This window comes from Rattus norvegicus, chromosome Y, assembly GCF_021556685.1.
Source record: "Rattus norvegicus strain SHRSP/BbbUtx chromosome Y, alternate assembly SHRSP_T2T, whole genome shotgun sequence".
Taxonomy (NCBI): Eukaryota; Metazoa; Chordata; class Mammalia; order Rodentia; family Muridae; genus Rattus; species Rattus norvegicus.
In genome coordinates, this window is record NC_141555.1 from 41,886,513 (window position 1) to 41,904,780 (window position 18,268).

Here is an 18,268-nt window from a genome sequence, read left to right on the forward strand (position 1 = left end):
CTCTTCTGATATGAACAGGGCGGCCAGTAATTGTTGGCAATCATTGTCATTGTGCTGATGAACATAAAAAACATTTTCTAAGATAGAGATGAGTGTCTGAGTTTTCTCAGAGAAAGAACGTTTCTTTGTTCTCTAGTAGTATTGGTCACTTGTCCTGAAGGAAATACATATGATAACTCAGGATAGGGCCTCCTTACTCAGATTTTTTGTTCCTAAATGAAAAAAATCAGAGGCAAACTGGAGGAAATAATTGCAGGAACTGCACAGATTTAAGCCATATTCGTGTGTTCAGGCCACAAAGAGCATAGTTGGATCAACTGTAGGTATGCAAGAGACACTTCAGGAGAAGAAGAGGAAAGGGTACTTGGGCATGGCTGAGGCACAGCATGAAGGCACCAATCCTAAAGAGAAGGAGGATAGGTTAGTTCTTCCTCATCTTAATAGATGTTTAGAATTTTTAATGTTTTTTCACTTGAGGCTTGATTACTGCAAAACTGATATAATTTATGAATCTTTATTTAAATTTTAATTGTTCTTCCCTTTCCCCATTTCACCTTCTGGAACCAACTATCGTATCCCTCTTCCCCTGTTTCTATGAGGGTGCTCCTTATACACCTATCCACCCACTCCTTCCCACCTCCATTCCCTGACATACCCCTACTATGAGATATTGAGTCTTGACAGGACAAAGGACCTCTCCTCCCAATGATGCCTGACAAGTCCATCCTCTTCTACATAGATGGCAAGAATCATAGGTCAATCTCTGTGTAACCTTGGGATAGTTGTTTGGTCCCTGTTATATCCTGGGTGAAGATTATTTATAAAGTTATCACAGATATAATTTTAAGGAAACAGGTGCAAGCCAGAGAGGAACCTGTCATTATCCACCTAAGGACACATCTATGTAAGGAAACTAATGAGAATGTCCAGGAGTGCTTATGACACCCAGCAATACTTCTCCTCTTTTCCAGTGGTTTTATGTCCCTGCACTCAACCATTCGACGTCAAAAACAAAACAAAACAAAACAAAACAAAACATTCTAACATATAGAATCTAAACACAATTCCTTGTCTTTATAGGTCTTCAGGAAATAGTAAAGATAATATGGCAAAGGAGTGAGCTGCTTATTATATTTAATCCATAATTCTCAATTCGCAATGACAAATAACAGAATCATCAGGAGGACAGAGATAGACAACACTAGAACAAATAAATGAATATAAGAGACAAATTAATGGTGGCTACAACACACTCATACACTTGGGTAAAGGGCCATTTGGTGATATCTCACTAAAACTTTAATGTATTTTACCAGCAGCAAAAATTTACCTTCACTATGAGTTCAAACAGAAGGTGCCATACCCAGTATTGCTTCTGGAAGTGACTAAATAGTTGGCAATTTCTATAGGAAATTTAGACCAGGGTATCACAGGGGCCTCAACTGCTGAGTTGAGATCTTTGCTTGGTTCCCGGTTGAATGCCTCAGGTTGCACTCTTGGAAGAAATCTCCACAAATCAGGGTCAAAGTCCATGATGAAATGTATAAGGTGCTCAAACTGGTTAGGATTTCAAATAGATGATGCTGTGTCTTCATAATATTGTAGGGTAAAAATTGAAAGACCATTCAATATGACCAAGACTTGGAGGGAAACATTTTCAATAGACTAACTCTAAATGCAAATCACCAGATTTCATTTTAAATACAAAGCATACAAAAAAAAAATCCTGGTTTGACTGATGCAGGGGGAAACAAGAATGCAGTTTAACAAGAGTATAGAACATGCAGTCAGCTAGGTCATTTTGACTCTCATTTTCTAGAAAAGTGTTGTGTGCTCTCCCATAAAACTTTTCAGGACAAGAGGTAGAAACCGGAGACAGATGCATGTGGGAAAAGATGGAGAAATCTTTACCCACATAATCAATGTAAAAAGAAAATAGCTAAACCCATGCGGAATGACAAAGGGTGCAAATCCATCAGGAATTTAGATTGTTATCTAATGAGGTGCTTCTTATGGGTGAAGAAATAAGACAGGGTAGTGAAGAAGGTATTTACACATGGTTGTCTTTATAACAATAACAAGTTGTAGAAAAATGATTAATAATTGAAATCAATAATTTCAATTTTTGTTATTTTTTTGTATTTTGTTAACAAAGATTTTCAGTAGATTTTTTTTGTTTTCTTTCATCACTTTCTTTATCATGCAATATAATACCAATTAAGACAATACCAATGGTTTACATATTCGTTTCAAATTTGAGGTACTAAATAAATGTGCCGTAGAATACATTTCCAATGATTCTAAATATGTAACGTGTTTGAGATTGTAGAATTGATGATTATATCACATCAGTATATCTATGATTTGGTTAAATGTATATTGCATTTCCATTTGTATGTAGGATAATTCTATTTTATCAAACCACCATTATCATCTGGATATCATTTTCATTTATAAATTATTCACAGCATAAGGAAATATGATGTTGCTTCAGGTTGACAAGAAGTAGAGTCGTGATGGCTAATTTTTTGTTGCGTACTTGACTACAACTGGAATTATCTAAAACCACAAAATAATGGGCATACCTTTGAGGGACTTCCACTTTCATTCAAAGTGAGAAGATCTAGTTCTAGTAAGAATTTTTTAAATATAAAAACACTCCCTGAATCCAGGTATTTATTCCAGCTACAATGTGGGCAATTCTTCCTATTGGAAGCCTATATAATGACATCGAAGAAATACGTTTCTGCTCTTATCCTGCTTACTGTGTCTTGCTAGCAAGTCTATTTCATTACTGGCATTAAATCTTTTTTTTTTAATCTTTATTAACATGAATATTTTCTTATTTACATTTCGATTGTTATTCCCCTTCCCAGTTTCTGAGCCAACATCCCCCTAACGCCTCACCCTCCCCTTCTATATGGGTGTTCCCTTCCACATCCTCCCACATTTCCACACTCCCCCCAACTATCACGTATACTGGGGGTTCAGTCTCAGCAGGACCAAGGGCTTCCCATTCCACTGGTGATCTTACTAGACTATTTATTGATACCTATGAGGTCAGAGTCCAGGGTCAATCATGTATAGTCTTTGGGAAGTGGCTTAGTCCCTGGAAGCTCTGCTTGGTTGGCATTGGTGTTCATATGAGGTCTCCAGTTCCTTCAATCTCTTCCAGATCTTCCTCCGATTCCTTAAACGTTCCTGTTCTCAGTTCAGTTGTTTGCTGCTGGCATTCGCCTATGTATTTGCTGTACTCTTGGTGTGTCTCTCAGGAGAGCTCAACATCCAGTTCCTGTCGGCCTGCACTTCTTTGCTTCATCCATCTTGTCTAATTGGGTGGCTGTGTATCTTTGGGACACATGTGGGACAGGCTCCGAATATACGTTCCTTCTACATTTGTTCTAAATTTTGCCTCCCTATTCCCTGCCAAGGGTATTCTTGTTCCCCTTTTAAAGAAGGAGTGAAGTATTCACATTTTGATCATCCTTATTGAGTTTCATGTCTTCTGTGCGTCTAGGCCAATTCAGGCATTTGGGCTAATATCCACTTATCAATGAATGCATACCATGTGTGTTTTTCTGTGATTGGGTTACCTCACTCAGGATATTTTTGAGTTCCATCCATTTGCCTATGGATGTCATAAAGTTCTTGTTTTTGATAGCTGAATAATATTCCATTGTGCAGATGTACCACATTTTCTGTATGCATGGTTCTGTTGAAGGTCATCTGGTTTCTTTCCACATCTTGACTATTATAAATAATGCTGCTATGAACATAGCGGAGCATGTTTCTTTGCTATATGTTGGGGCATCTTTTGGTTACATGCCCAAGAGAGGTATAGCTTGGTCCTCAAGTAGTATAATGTCCAACTTTCTGAGGAACCTCAAGACTGATTTCCAGAATGGTTGTACCAGTCTGCAAATCCACCAACAATGGAGGAGGTTTCCTCTTTCTCCACATCCTCGCCAGCATCTGCTGTCACCTGAGTTTTGATCTTAGCCATTCTTACTGGTGTGAGGTGAAATCTAAGGGTTGTATTGATTTGCATTTCCCTCATGACTAAAGATGTTGAACATTTCTTTAGGTTTTTCTCAGCCATAAGGCATTCCTCAGCTATGAATTCTTTGTTTAGCACTGAAACCTATTTTTAATATGGTCATTTGTCTCCCTGTGGTCTAACTTCTTGAGTTCTTTGTATATTTTGGATATAAGCACTCTATATGTTGTAGGATAGGTAAAGATCTTTTCCCAATCTCTTGGTTGTTGTTTTGTCCAAACAATAGTGTCCTTTGCCTTACAGAAGATTTGCAGTTTTATAAGATCCCATTTGTCGATTCTTGATCATAAAGCATAAGCCATTGGAGTTTTGTTCAGAAAATTTTCTCCAGTGCCCACGTGTTCAAACCTCTTCCCTATATTCTCTTCTATTAATTCAAGTATATCAGGATTTTAAATATAGTTCCTTGATCCACTTCAATCTGAGCTATATACAGGGGGATAAGAATGGCTCAATTTGCATTCTTGACTTCCAGTTGAACCATTTCTTGAAAATGCTATTTTTTTTTTTTGGTCATTGGATGGATTTAACTTCTTTGTTAAAGCCCAAGTGAGTATAGGTGTGTGGGTTTATTTCTGTTTCTCAATACTTTTCAATTGATCATACTGCCTGTCCTTGTACTGATATCGGACAATTTTTATCACCATTGCTCTGAACTACGACTTGAGGTCAGAAATGGCTATTCCCCCAGGAGTTCTTTTATTGTTGTGGATAATTTTTACTCTCCTCATTTGTTTTTTCAAATGAATTTGCAAATTGCTCTTTCTGACTCTCTTAAGAGCTGAGGTCAAATTTTGATGTGGATTTCATTGAATCTGGAGATTGCTTTTGGCAAGTAGCCACTTTTCAATATTAAACCTCCAAGTCCATTTGCATGGGAGATCTTTCCATTTTTTGAGACCTTCTTAAATTTCCTTCTTTCAGACATTTGAAATTCTTGTAACACAGATTCTTTGTTTGCTTGTTCAGAGTCACACTGTGGTTTTTACATTATTTGTGGCTACTGTGAAGGGTGGCATTTTTCTAACTTATTTCTCACACTCTTTATCCTTTGATAGAGGAAGGCTACTGATTTGTTTGAGTTAATTTTATTTCAAATCATTTTGCTAAATTTGTTGATCAGGCTTAGTAGTTGTCTGGTTGAACTTTTCAAGTCATTTAGTTATGCTATCATGTGATCTGAAAATAGTGATACTTTCACTTCTTCATTTCCAATTTCTATCCCTCTGACCTCCTTTTTTGGTCTGATTGCTCTGGCTAGGACTTCAAGGAGTGTATTGAATTAGTAGGGAGAGACTGTATAGCCTTGCCTATTACTTGATTTTAGTGGGATTGCTAAGTCACTTTCCATTTTGTTTAATGTTGGCTACATGTTTGCTGTATATTGCTTTTACTATGTTTAGCTATAGAACTTGAATTGCAGTTCTTTCCTAGACTTTTGACATGATGTCGTGAAGAATATTGTCAAATGCTCTCAGCATTTGATGAGATGATCATGGGGTTTTATTCTTTGAGGTTTTTTTTTTCATATAATGGATTTCTTTGTTAGGTTTCCATGTATTTAGCCATCCTTGCACTCTTGAGATGAAGATACTGGATCATGCCATAAGGGTTGTTTTGATGTGTTCTTGGATTCAGTTTGTGAGAACTTTGTAGAATATTTTCTCCTCAATATTCATAAGGGATCTTTTTTCAGAAGCTGTCTTTCTTTGTTGCAATTTTTATATGGTTTATTTATAGTCATAATTGTGGCTATATAGAAGGATTTGGGAAGTGTTCCTTTCTGTTTCTGTGTCTGTTTTGTGGAATAGTTTATACAGTATTGCTGTTAGGGTTCTATGAAAGTCTTTTTCTATTCTGCACTAAACCCATCTGGTCCTGGGCATTTTTTTAATTGGAAGACGTTTAGTAACTGCTTCTATTTCTTTAGGAGTTATGGGATTGTTTACACAGGTTAAATTATCCTGATTTAACTTTGGTAACTTGTATTTGTGTAGAAAGTTGTCCATTTCCTCCAGATTTTCCAGTTTTGTTGAATATAGGATTTTGAAGTAGGATCTGATGATTTTTTGAATTTCCTCAGTATCAGTGGTTATGTCTCCTTTTTGTTTCTGATTTTGTTACTTTGGATTTTGTTACTCAGTGCCCTCTGCTGAGTCTGGCCAAGGGTTTATCTATCTTGTTGAATTTTTCAAAGAAAGAAATCAGTACTTGCTTTTGATGATTCTTTGTATGGTTCTTTTTGTTTCTAATTGTTTGATTTCAGCCCTGAGTTTGATTATTTCCTGCCTTATATTGTATTTGCTTTTGTTCTGTTCTAGAGATTTTAGGTGTGCTCTCCAATTGCTAATATATGATCTCTCCAGATTTTTTTTGGAGCCAGTCAGAGCTTTTAGATTTCATCTTAGCACTGCTTTGATTGTGTACCATAATTTTGTGCCTTCATTTTTATTAAATGCTAAAAAAACTTTAATTTATTTCATTATTTCTTCCGTGACCAAATTGTCATTGAGCAAAATTTTGTTCAACTTCCATGTATGTGTGGGCTTTCTGTAATTATTTTTCTTATTTAAGACCAACCTTAGTCTGTGGTGATCTGATAAGATGCATGGGATTTTTTAATCTTCTTGTATCTGTTGAGGCCTCTTTTGTGACTGAATATAGGGTGAAATTTGGAGAAGCTACCATGAGGTCCTAAGAAGAATGTGTGTGTGTGTGTGTGTGTGTGTGTGTGTGTGTGTGTGTGTGTGTTTGTGTGTGTGTGTGTGTGTGTGTGTGTATGTTTGTTTTAGGATTAAATGTTCTATAAATATTTGTTAAATCCATTTGGTTCATGACTTTCTTTTTTTCGGAGCTGGGAACCAAACCCAGAGCCTGGCGCATGCTAGGCAAGCGCTCTACCACTGAGCTAAATCCACAACCCCTGGTGCAAGACTTTTGTTAGTTTCTCTATATGTCTTTGTTTCTGTTTCCGTGATTTGTCCATTGATGAGAGTGTGTGGTGGAAATCTCTTACTATTATCGTGAGAGATGCAATGTGTTCTTTCATTTTTAGTAAGGTTTCTTTTATGAATATAGGATGCCTTGCATTTGGAGCATAGATATGGGGGGACTGAGAATTCATAGTGGTGGATTTTTCCTTTGATGAATATGAAATGTCCTTCCTAATTTTTACTGATATCTTTTAGTTGATAGTTAATATTATTTGATCTTAGAATGACTACTGCAACTTCTTTCTTTGAACCATTTCATTGGAAAGTTGTTTTCAATCCATTCACTCTGAAGTAGTGTCTGTCTTTCCCACCGAGAAATATTTCCTGTATTCAGCAAATTGTTGGGTCCTCTTTACATATCATTTCTGCTGTTAGACTATGTCTTTTCTTTGGGGGAATTGAGTCCATTAAGGTTGAGAGATATTAGGGAGCAATGATTGTTGTTTCCCATTATTTTTGTTGTTAGAGCTGGAGTTATGTTTGTGTGGCAATCTTCTTTTGGGTTAGTCGAAATTACTTTCCTGAGGTTTTGGGTTTATTTTCTCACCTTGTCTTCGAGTTTTCCATCTACTGTCCATTGTAGTACTGTATTGTGTAAATTTTGTTTCTTCATGCAATGTCTTTGTTTTTCCATCTATTCTTTTTGAGAGTTTTGCTGAATACAGTAGATTGATTTGGCGTTTGCTTTCTCTCAGTGTTTTTTTCACATATGTACAGGATTTTGGCTTTCATTTTCTCTGGCACGAAGTCCGGTGCCATTCTGATAGTTCTGCCTTTATATTGTTCTTTAACCTTTCTCTTACTGCTTTTAATATTTGTTCTTTGCTTTCTGTATTTGGTGTTTTGACTATTATGTGAGAGGAGGACTTTCTTTTCTTCTCCAATCTATTTGGAGTTCTGTATATTTTTTTAGTATTTACGGGCCATTTCTTACTTTAGGTTCTGGAAGTTTTCTTCCATAATTTTGCTGAATATATTTTTTGGCCCTTTAACGTGATAGTCTTCCGTCTCTTCTATACTTACTATCCTTAGGTTTGATCCTGTCGTTTTACCTCAGATTGACTGGATGTTTGGGGTTAGGAGCCTTTTGTGTTTCACATTATCTTTGATGGTTGTTTCAATGTTTTCTACGGTGTCTTCTGACCCTGACATTTACTCTTCAATCCTTAGTATTCTTTGGTATTGCTTGTGTTTCTGACTCTTCATCTCTTCCCTAGGTTTTCAATCTCTAGGGTTGTCTCCCTTTGTTCCTTTATATTGTTTCTATTTCCATTTTTAGGGCCTGGATTATTTTGTCCATTTCCTTCACCTGTTTCATTGTGTTTTCCTGTAATTCTTTAAGGAATTATTGTGTTTCCTTTTAATGGGCTTCTACTTGTTTTCCTGGGTTGTCTGTATTTCTTTACGGTCCTTAAAGTCCTCTAATATCACCATGAACTGTGATTTTAAATAAAAGTCTTGCTTTCAAAGTTTGCTGACCCCCATCCAGGACTTGCTCTGGTGAGGGAACTTGGTTCTGATTAAATCAAGTGTCCTGGGATTCTGCTTGTTACTTTCTTAACCTTGCCTCTCGCCATCGTTTTATCTGTGGTGTTAGCTTGTCTTGCTGTCTATGACAGTGGCTTGAGACTCCTGAAGTCTGCCTGTGGGCACTCGGGAGACTGTTTTTTTTTTTTTTCCCAGTGGGATATGTGTGTGATAGAGACCTGTGTCAGAGTGTCAGCTATTGGCACAGGCAGAAACTAGACAGATCCTGTCCTGGACTGCTCATAGGTTCCTTTGTCCAGTGGGCTCCAGGAAGGTAATTCTTGGGCTAGGAATGTGAGCAGAATGGTGGTCTCCATTGTGGTCTCAGGATAGTTTGCACTCTGGGAATCCCACTCCCTTCCAGCGTGATGATGTTTTTCTTTTTTCATTCATGTTTTAACGAACTAGCTAAATAAGTAATAGATGCATGTATGTATGTATGTATGTATGTATGTATGTATGTATGTATGCATGTATGTATTGATTTATTCACTTTACATCAGAGTTGCTTCCCCCTCTTGGAGTTCTCCTTTCATATATTCTTTTTTAAAAATACTTATTTATTTATTTATTTATTTATTTACTTACTTATTTATTTATTTTTACACTCCAGATTTTATTCCCCTTCTGTTCTATTCCTTGGACAGTTCAACATCCCAAAGTGAATAAACCCTACCCACCCCACCAGACCTCTAAACTTCTTGGAGTTTCCAGTGTCTTGAGTGTTAGGAGCATTTTCTGCATTCTACATTTCCTCCACCATCTTGCAGAAGGGTAGAATGCCCTACGGACATACAATCACCTTGATACATCAAACGTCTGAAGTGCTAGCCACTTCCTCTCCCACTGAGTATAAATAACATAGTCCAGTCAAGGATGGTGCAAGGGTTGCAGCATTAGGATGATTGAGAATCACTCCTTTTATTTAACCTCAGATAGTTATAGCTACCAACATCCAAATACAACTGCACTGCAGCTACTACATCTTTACTCACAGAATCTAATTGATGAGGCAGTGGAAAGAATACAAGATCATCTACTGTAAATCATTGTCCCCAGAAAATGATAAAAGAGACAAAAGCAAAAACTGTAACAGCAGTGTACTTAATTGTTGCAGTTTATTACAGTTTCCTCTCCAACCCGAATTAGCCAGTACAAAGAAAACGCAACTCAATTAATATGAAAACAATCTAGCGTCTAGATTGCGCAGATCCACCCTTCACTGTCCTATTCCTAGCTCCCAAATCCCTCATCCCTTGCAACTTTTACTTGCCAGGTCTCCAGCTTCTCCATCTCCCATGACAACTCTCTACTCGATTCTTTCCTTTCTCCTCCCCTGACTCCACTCCCTCCTGACTCCTCCCACTCCTGTATCATTCCCCTCTCCTGACTCCTCCCCTCTTGCTCCCGACTCCTCCCTCTGCCCAAATCTCGAGCTCTTGCCTTTATTTTACAAATTCAGAGAGAACTCCAAGGCAAACCACAACATTTCCCCCTTTTTGTCCAGTTAAAAAACCTTCTCTCTATACATATGTGAACTAAGTATTATTACCATTATGCAATTTATAAAACCAACAATACACTCATTACCCAGTCCATCAATTTTGTTCATTAACCATGTAATCTATACTAAAAACTATACCTGACTATATCCTGGTTCTAGATCCTATGCCACCTGAAAAACACCCTAACAGATTTATCATCTTTCTCAATACTAAATCGCTTGGGTTGTCTATGAGACATCCAGTCTCCAACTACATCAGAAATCCAAAATGATTAATATTACCTGAAAATATGGGAAGCACAAAACATGGCTTCCAAGCTTAGACAATTTATAGAGACTGCTGATCACCTGGAAAGTCCCCCTATTCCTTAATATGTTGGAGCACCAGTCTTCTGCCTTCTGGCACAGGATTATCAGACAGACCTTTGTAATGCAGATATTGAAGGGCTGATCACTCTGCCTCGGCAGAGATTATCAGTCGACTATTCTGCATAATTTGTCCTTTTCTGGACGGTGTTTTGTCTGTAGATGAATTGAAGCAATTTTCTCAGTGGCTGTGTCACCACGATTTGAGCAACTCAATTGACGTTCTATTTCTTCTTCCAGTCTAAGGGGTCCTGTCAGGGGCAGACAGGTCTCTAATCAAATGATCTAGATGAAGAAATGTCCATAAACAGGTTATTGTGTGGACTTCTGACACCCTTGAAGAGTTCCTATCTACATAGGCGTTTCTGAACTGTTAAGCATAGACTACCGTTTTCCCTCTCAAATCGAAGTATTTCCAAAACCCATCTAAACTGACTCAGAACCATGACTTTGCAATCTGGTCTTTAGCTGGTACTGGTTAATCAACTAAAAAATAATGTATAATAGCAGTTATAGGACTGGGTCTAAGACTTGTATTCTTAGATGCATAGTGGAGGCACAATGCTTATGTTAAAGTAGCAATATTAATCTCAATTATAAATCAATAAGAAAATATACCAATGAAAGCCTCACATTTGGGTAAAATGGATTCTATACCAATGAAAAGATTGTAGCTTCAACTTTGTATCAATTACAAACATTTATATCAATGTAAAATATAGCTGTAAAATGTTGTTTAAGAGTAAGTTTGCTAATATATCCCTGTTTGTCAATTTCTCTAGCTTCTATGTGTTACTATATCACCCCCCTTTTTTTTAATCTAAGAAGGATAGAAAAGAGGAAAGGAAAGGTAGCAATCCCTGAGTTTAAATTCTCTAATTCCCCCTGCCCAAAGCTACATTTGTATAGTATCCCTTAAAAGAAAACATATCCACTGTTCTTAGAATAACCAGAACCATCCACCCCAACATAAGGAACTGGGATGATGATCTTCCTCGTCTGCTTCCAGCTGAATTGGGGTAAAGAATTCCCTTCTGGGGCCCAAGGGGAATTAGGAATAGCTGGCTTTATCGAAGTAGATCTAGCTGGGATTTCCCTGCCAGTCATTCTGTGCTGAGAAAGTTCAACGCTTAGCTGACATCTTGCTTATGACAGTCTGAAGGGCTGGATAAGTAAGCTGGCCATTCTGGAAAAGTTCTGAAAGCAAGCCTTTAAATGAAGCTGCTTCAGTGTAATTGAGGGAGAATCAAACACAAAGTTGGACTGGAAGGTCCCGGAATCTCAGCATCCCAGAGTGTGGATCATTTCAGGGCTGTCTTTCTCTTCTTTCATCCTGCAGCACACAAAACTTTACAAGCATCATATAGTTCTGTAAGTGTATTCACATGGAGTAAGCAGGGTGCACATCTTAGTTAATAAAGATCAACAAAGAAAGGTGACTGCCTTTCTTCAGGTTAGTTTGATCATATAATCAATCCATAACATAATTTTGTAATACATGCCATTTTACAGGATGCATGTAATAACAAGTTATGAGAAATTCGTACTCAAAATGTTACTGGTTGTTTATAGATATTTTAGTCTCAGCCAGTTCATAAACGGAGACCTAAACATATATATATATATATATATATATATATATATATATATATATATATATATATATCACCTATTTGTTGATTGTCTTAGTCTCCCTTTTCTTCTGTGTTTCCAAGGACTTCAGGAGGTCTCCCCTTGTCATGTCTTATCTTTATCACCTTGGAAGTAACCCACAGCTTTTCTTCTCCTGTAGAAACATAGGCATAAACCCTTCCCCAGCATAACACATTTCCCATTTTCCATTCTGATGTCAGAATATACTTAATATAAGCGGGCTGGTTTAGTTCAGTAGTCTTTTCCACAATACAATGTCTTTCAGCAGCTGTGTTGTTTTCTTCATCAGCATTTAAAAAATTTAATATTAATAAAGCACTATGTCGCCTATCTCTGGGAGTTTTTGTTGCCCCTTTTTTTGCCTTTTCAGGATCTCCTTTAGACTTCCATTAGATATCTCCACAATCGCTTTTCCTGTAGGATTGTGTGGTATACCTGTAACATGTTTTGTATTATAATATTCAAAGAAGCACTTAATCCTGTTAGAGATATATGCTGGAACATTGTCCATTTTAATTTGTATGGGTATTTCCATTGTAGCCATAATTTCTAACAAATGTATAATTACAGAATCGGTCTCTTCTGACGCTAAGGCAGTTGCCCATTGAAATCCTGAATATGTATCTTTAGTATGGTGTATGTATTTCAACTTACCAAACTCTGTAAAATGGAGAACATCCATTTGCCAAATTTCATTAAGCCCTTAGGCTTAGTTCCTGTAGGCTATGGAGTTTGATTATATAACAAGCAAGTAGGTCATTGCCTCACAATTTCCTTGGCTTGTTGCCAAATGATAGAGAATTCTTTCTTAAAGCCTTTGCTGTTAACGTGGTGGTTTTTATGGAATTCTGAAGCCTCTAGTACACTTCCTATCAGTAGCTGGTCTAGTTCCTTATTACCTTGAACCAGAGGGCCGGGCAGATCTGTATGGGATCTTATGTGTGTTATATATAGTGGGTAACTCCTATTTCTGATCTTTTGTTGTAGCTGAATAAATAGTGATGTCAATTCAGAATAATCCTGAATAATTTCAGCATGTGTAAAACAACCTTGTCTGTATATTGAGAGTCAGTTACTATATTAAGAGGCTCTTGAATATCTAACAACACCATGAGTATTGTATACAATTCAGAATGTTGAACTGACTTATAGGGACTCTCAGTCATCTTGCTTGCATTTTCTGATTTATATCCTGCCTTTCCTGACTTGCTGGCATCAGTGTAAAATGTAGGGGCTCCAGATATTGGAATTGCCTTTATTATACGAGGGAGGATCCAGTTAGTTCCTTTTATGAACTGAAGTCGCTTGCTTTTAGGGTATCTGTGGTTAATCTCTCCCAAGAAGTTAATGCATGCTCTTTGCCAACGTTCATTTTGTACCCACAAAGAGGCAATTTCTGCATTAGTAAAAGGTACCACAATTTCAGCCCGATCAATTCCAACTAATTGTCGAAGTCTCAATTTTCCTTTAAGTATCAATTCAGAGACATTCTCAATGTAGGTTGTCAGTTTCTTTCTCTGTTTATGTGCTAAAAATATCCATTCTAAGATATAATCTTCCCTCTGCATGAGAATTCCTGTAGGAGAATGAGTTGAATGTAAGATGACTAAGATGCAGGCCATCTTTGGATCATTACGATCTAGATGTGTGTCCTGCAATTTCCTTTCTACCAAAGCTACCTCTTTCTCAGCCTCAGCTGATAGTTTCCTTGGGCTATTTAAATCTTTATCACCTTGTAACGTTTGAAATAAATTGCTTAACTCTTGAGTGGTCAAGCCAATCACAGGCCTCAACCAGTTAATATCTCCCAGTAGTTTCTGAAAACCATTAAGTGTCCTTAATTGATATATTTTGATTTGTACCTTTTGTGGCCTAATTCTTTGTAGACTTATTTTATACCCTAGATAATTAATAGAATCCCCTCTTTGTATTTTCTCAGGGATGATTCGCAATCCCCAGCATGGTAAGGTTTTTTTCACTTCATCAAACATTCTTTCCAGGATATTTATATCTGAATCAGACAATAAAATGTCATCCATGTAATGATAAATAATAGATTGGGGAAATTGATTGAGAATCATCTCCAATGGCTTTTGTACAAAATATTGACACAGGGAAGGGTTATTTAGCATTCATTGTGGCAGGACTTGCCATGATATCTTTTTATGGGGCGACTTCTATTGAGGATAGGCACTGAAAAAGCAAACCATTCCTTCTTGCCTTCATGTAGAGGAATAGTGAAAAAACAACCTTTTAAGTCAATCACTATAATAGGCTACTCCTTAGGCAACAAAGAAGGCAGTTGTGTCCTAGGATGCAGGGAACCCATCAGCTGAATAATCTTATTAATTGTTCTGAGATCTGTCAACACACTCCATTTCCCAGACCTTTTTTTTTTTAATGACAAATATTGGAAAATTCCAAGGGCTGGTGGACTATTCTATATGCTGAACCTCCAGCTGCTCCTGGACAAGCTGTTCTAATGCCTGTAGTTTTTCTTTTGTCATAGACCACTGATCAAACCAGATGGGTTGATCAGTCAGCCACCTTAGTGGCAAGGCTGTTGGTGTCTTAACAGCAGTGGCTCCTTGGGGTAGCACTAAATTGTCAGCCTCTGATGTATCTTGCTTATGGATAGATTGGACCATCTCTAACTGTCCTTGATAACATTCCCTGAGTGATTTAAAATTTTTATTAGGAGCCAGATGAATTTCAGGGCCAATCCCTGAAACTGAGGGGATATCAATTTGAGTCTTCCACTGCTGTAGTAGATGTCTTACCCATAAGTAAATGGCTATACCAGCCACGTATGGCCTTAATTTTCCTACCTGACCTTCTGATCCTATATATTTAAGCCACCTGGTGCTTTGTTTTATTTGGGATAAAGTGCCAACACCTTGAAACTGCATATCAACTCCGTGAAGTGGCCAACTAGTGGGACAAGATTTTGGAGAGATGATGGTAACATCTGCTCCAGAGTCAACCATTCCTTCAATTTCAATATTGTTTACCAGTATTTTTATTTTTAGCCTTTGGTCCTCTATAGACGTTTGCCAAGATATTCGTTATTCGCTCCCTTTGAGGCTTTTGGAATTGTCCATAAGACTTCCCTCAGCCTCCTCTGGTCCCAGAACATCAATTTTTGAGGTTGTGCTGTTTAATTGTTCTGAGGAAGAGAACTATCCCTGCCTGGCATGGGGCCTGTGAGAGGCCCCCCTGGGAGTTTTTTGTCAGGATGGGGCCCCATTTGTCTGTTATTGCTCTACATTCCTTAGTCAAATGTCCACCATTGCCATATCTTCGACACATTCAAGGAGGCATACTCCCCCTTTTGGTATTACTTTGTTTTTGTTTTTTTTGTTTTGTTTTGTTTTTTTTTTTTTTTGCAGTAATATCTGAGATGACCCTGATCACCACAATTAAAACATTTGAAATCTTGGGTCATCTCTAGCTGTCCAGTGGCAGATTCTCCTATCACAGTGGTATCAGGAAAACAAGATCAGACATCAGCTGTATATCTAATTCACTCATCTATTGATGTGGACCTAGCCTTCAGTGGTCTGATTATTTCCCTGCATTGGGTATTTGCATTTTCAAAGGCTAAAGACTCAATTATCACCTTTCTTGCCACTGAAGCTGATACACTCCTTTCCACAGCTGAGGTAAACCTTTGTAAAAAGTCAGGGAAGATTTCTTTAGGACCTTGTATGACTTGAGTGAATATTTCAAGGCTTTTCCCTGTTTCTGCGACTTTGTCCCAGTTCTTTAAGGCTGACAATCGACACCATGCCAGAGTTTCTTCATCATATACAGCCGGCACCTCTACTTCAGCAAAGCGGCCTTCACCAAGCAGTTGATCTTTGGAAATGTCTTTGCCCCTGGCTCTATTTTGTCGTGCTATATCCCTCACTTCTTCTCTCCACCACGAAATCCATTGTAAATTTTCAGCAGGCTCTAGTATTGCTCTTACCATATCTTTCCAGCCTTGGGGGATTACTCTATTTTTAGTAGGCCAAGAAATCAAGATTTTTTTTGCAAATGGTGAATGCATTCCAAAATTAGTTACGCTTTCCTTAAATTTCCTCAATTCTAACACATCCATGGTTGCCATTCAAATTCTTCCTAACCCTGTGGATGATCATCGTCTGGAGGCATTTGTTGTACACTAACTGGATAGAATAAAGTTTGTTTCCTAATAACCTTAGGTTGGCTTTTCCTAATTTTATCTTCTGTCTCTACCTGAGTTTTTTCTTTAGTTGTAATTTTAAATTCATCTCTTAAAGTCTGTATCCATGATTCATATCTCTCCTTCTGTTTTTCCCCCTGTTCCTTGAGTTCCTGAATTCTCTGTTCAAGGCTTTGCTTCCACCCTTAATTTTTCTTTATATTGTATTTCTAATAATCTGCTATCCATTATCTTTTGATTGATTAATTTTTAAAAGTTATTCTCCAAGTCTTGCTTCCAAACCACATTACTTTCTCTCTGCTGTTCAGTATGACCTGTGAGCTGTTTTATGCTCTGTTCTAACATCCTTTCTTGTTCCTGTGTAACCCTTCATTTTCATCTTTCTGTCTCTTATTCTGATCTATAATTTCTTGTGTCTTCAATTCTAGTGTTCCTTCTAGGTTACATTGCCAAGACTTAATTTTCTCTTTCTGTTGTTCATTTTGTTACATAATTACCTGTATCTTCTGTTCTAAGGCCTGCTTCCATAATCTTAGATTCTCTTTATGTTGTAATTTTGATATTGCAGCCTCTGCCTTATTTTGATTTGCTAGTTTTTTTTAAGTTATCCTCTAGACTTCACTTCCACATTCAATCTCTATCTCCCTGCTGTTCAATTTGATCTATGAGTCATCGAATTCTCTTTTCTAGTGTCTCTTCTAGCTCCTGTTGCCAAGACTTAAGCTTATCTCTCTGTTGTTCAGAGTCATCTATAAATTTCAGAAATTTCTGTTCTAGCATTACTGGTAATTTCTTTTTAAGACTAGAAATTTGCTATTTAGGCCCCTGTCTTTTGAGAACATATAGTAAATCAGAAGAATGAATATTGCAAAACAGGTAAATGATAAAGTGTCTATTTCCTCAAAATTCACAACCATCAGACCATTCAAAATATCATTCCATAAGGCCCAAAAGATATTCATTGTGTTTCTCATGTTTAAGTAGCAAAAAGTTATATATCTCTCTTACATCAAAGTAGTACCTGATCTGAAACCCTTTGTACCTTTTTCTCCCTCTGCCTCAGAACACGTGCATTCGTCTCGATTCTTTGTTCCCAGAGAGGAGCATCTTTGGGATGTCTCTGGCTTTGCTTCTTTTTGTGGTGATCTCAGGAATCCTGTTCAATGCACCGACCAGAAAACTCCCTCACAGGCAGTTGTGCTCTAGGTTCTCCTATCCCTTTCCTCGATTCTAGATGATGCCCATGACTATAGCTCTGGGGTTTGGGGCAGGGAGCCTCTCTGCAGTTCTCGGTAGACCACTCATACCCAATCAACTACCAATCCACCAGTACTCCTGCCTAGATCTCTATCAGAGCCCTATTCTGGGGGTGAGAGGGAAGGAAACTTTTTTCTCTGGTTAATTGAGTGCTAATGTATAAGTTGGGTGCCATTTTCTTGCAATTTTCTCTCCAACCCGAATTGGTCCGTACAAAGAAAATGCAACTCAATTAATATGAAAACAATCTAGTGTCTAGTTTGGGCTGATCCACTCTACACTGTCCTATTTCTAGCTCCCAAATCCCTCATCTCTTGCACCTTTTATTTGCCAGGTCTTCAGCTTCTCCTTCTCCCACAACGACTCTCTCCTCTATTCTTTACTTTATCTTCCCCCTGACTCCTCCCCTCTCCTGACTCCTCCCATCTTGCTCCTGACTCCTCCCTCTGCCCAAATCTCACACTCTTGTCTTTATTTTACAAATTCAGAAAGAACTTCGAGGCAAACCACAACATACATGTGTGTGTCTGTGTTTTTGTGTATGTGTATGTGTGTCTGTGTCTGTGTATTTGTCTGTGTCTGTGTCTCTCTTTGTGTATGTCTGTTTAACTGTCTTTGTCTCTTTGTGTGTCTCTGTATCTGTGTGTGTGTATGTGTGCATGTGTGCGTGTGTGTGTGTGTGTGAGTGTGTGGGTGTGTGTGTGCATGTGCGTGTGTTAGTCATG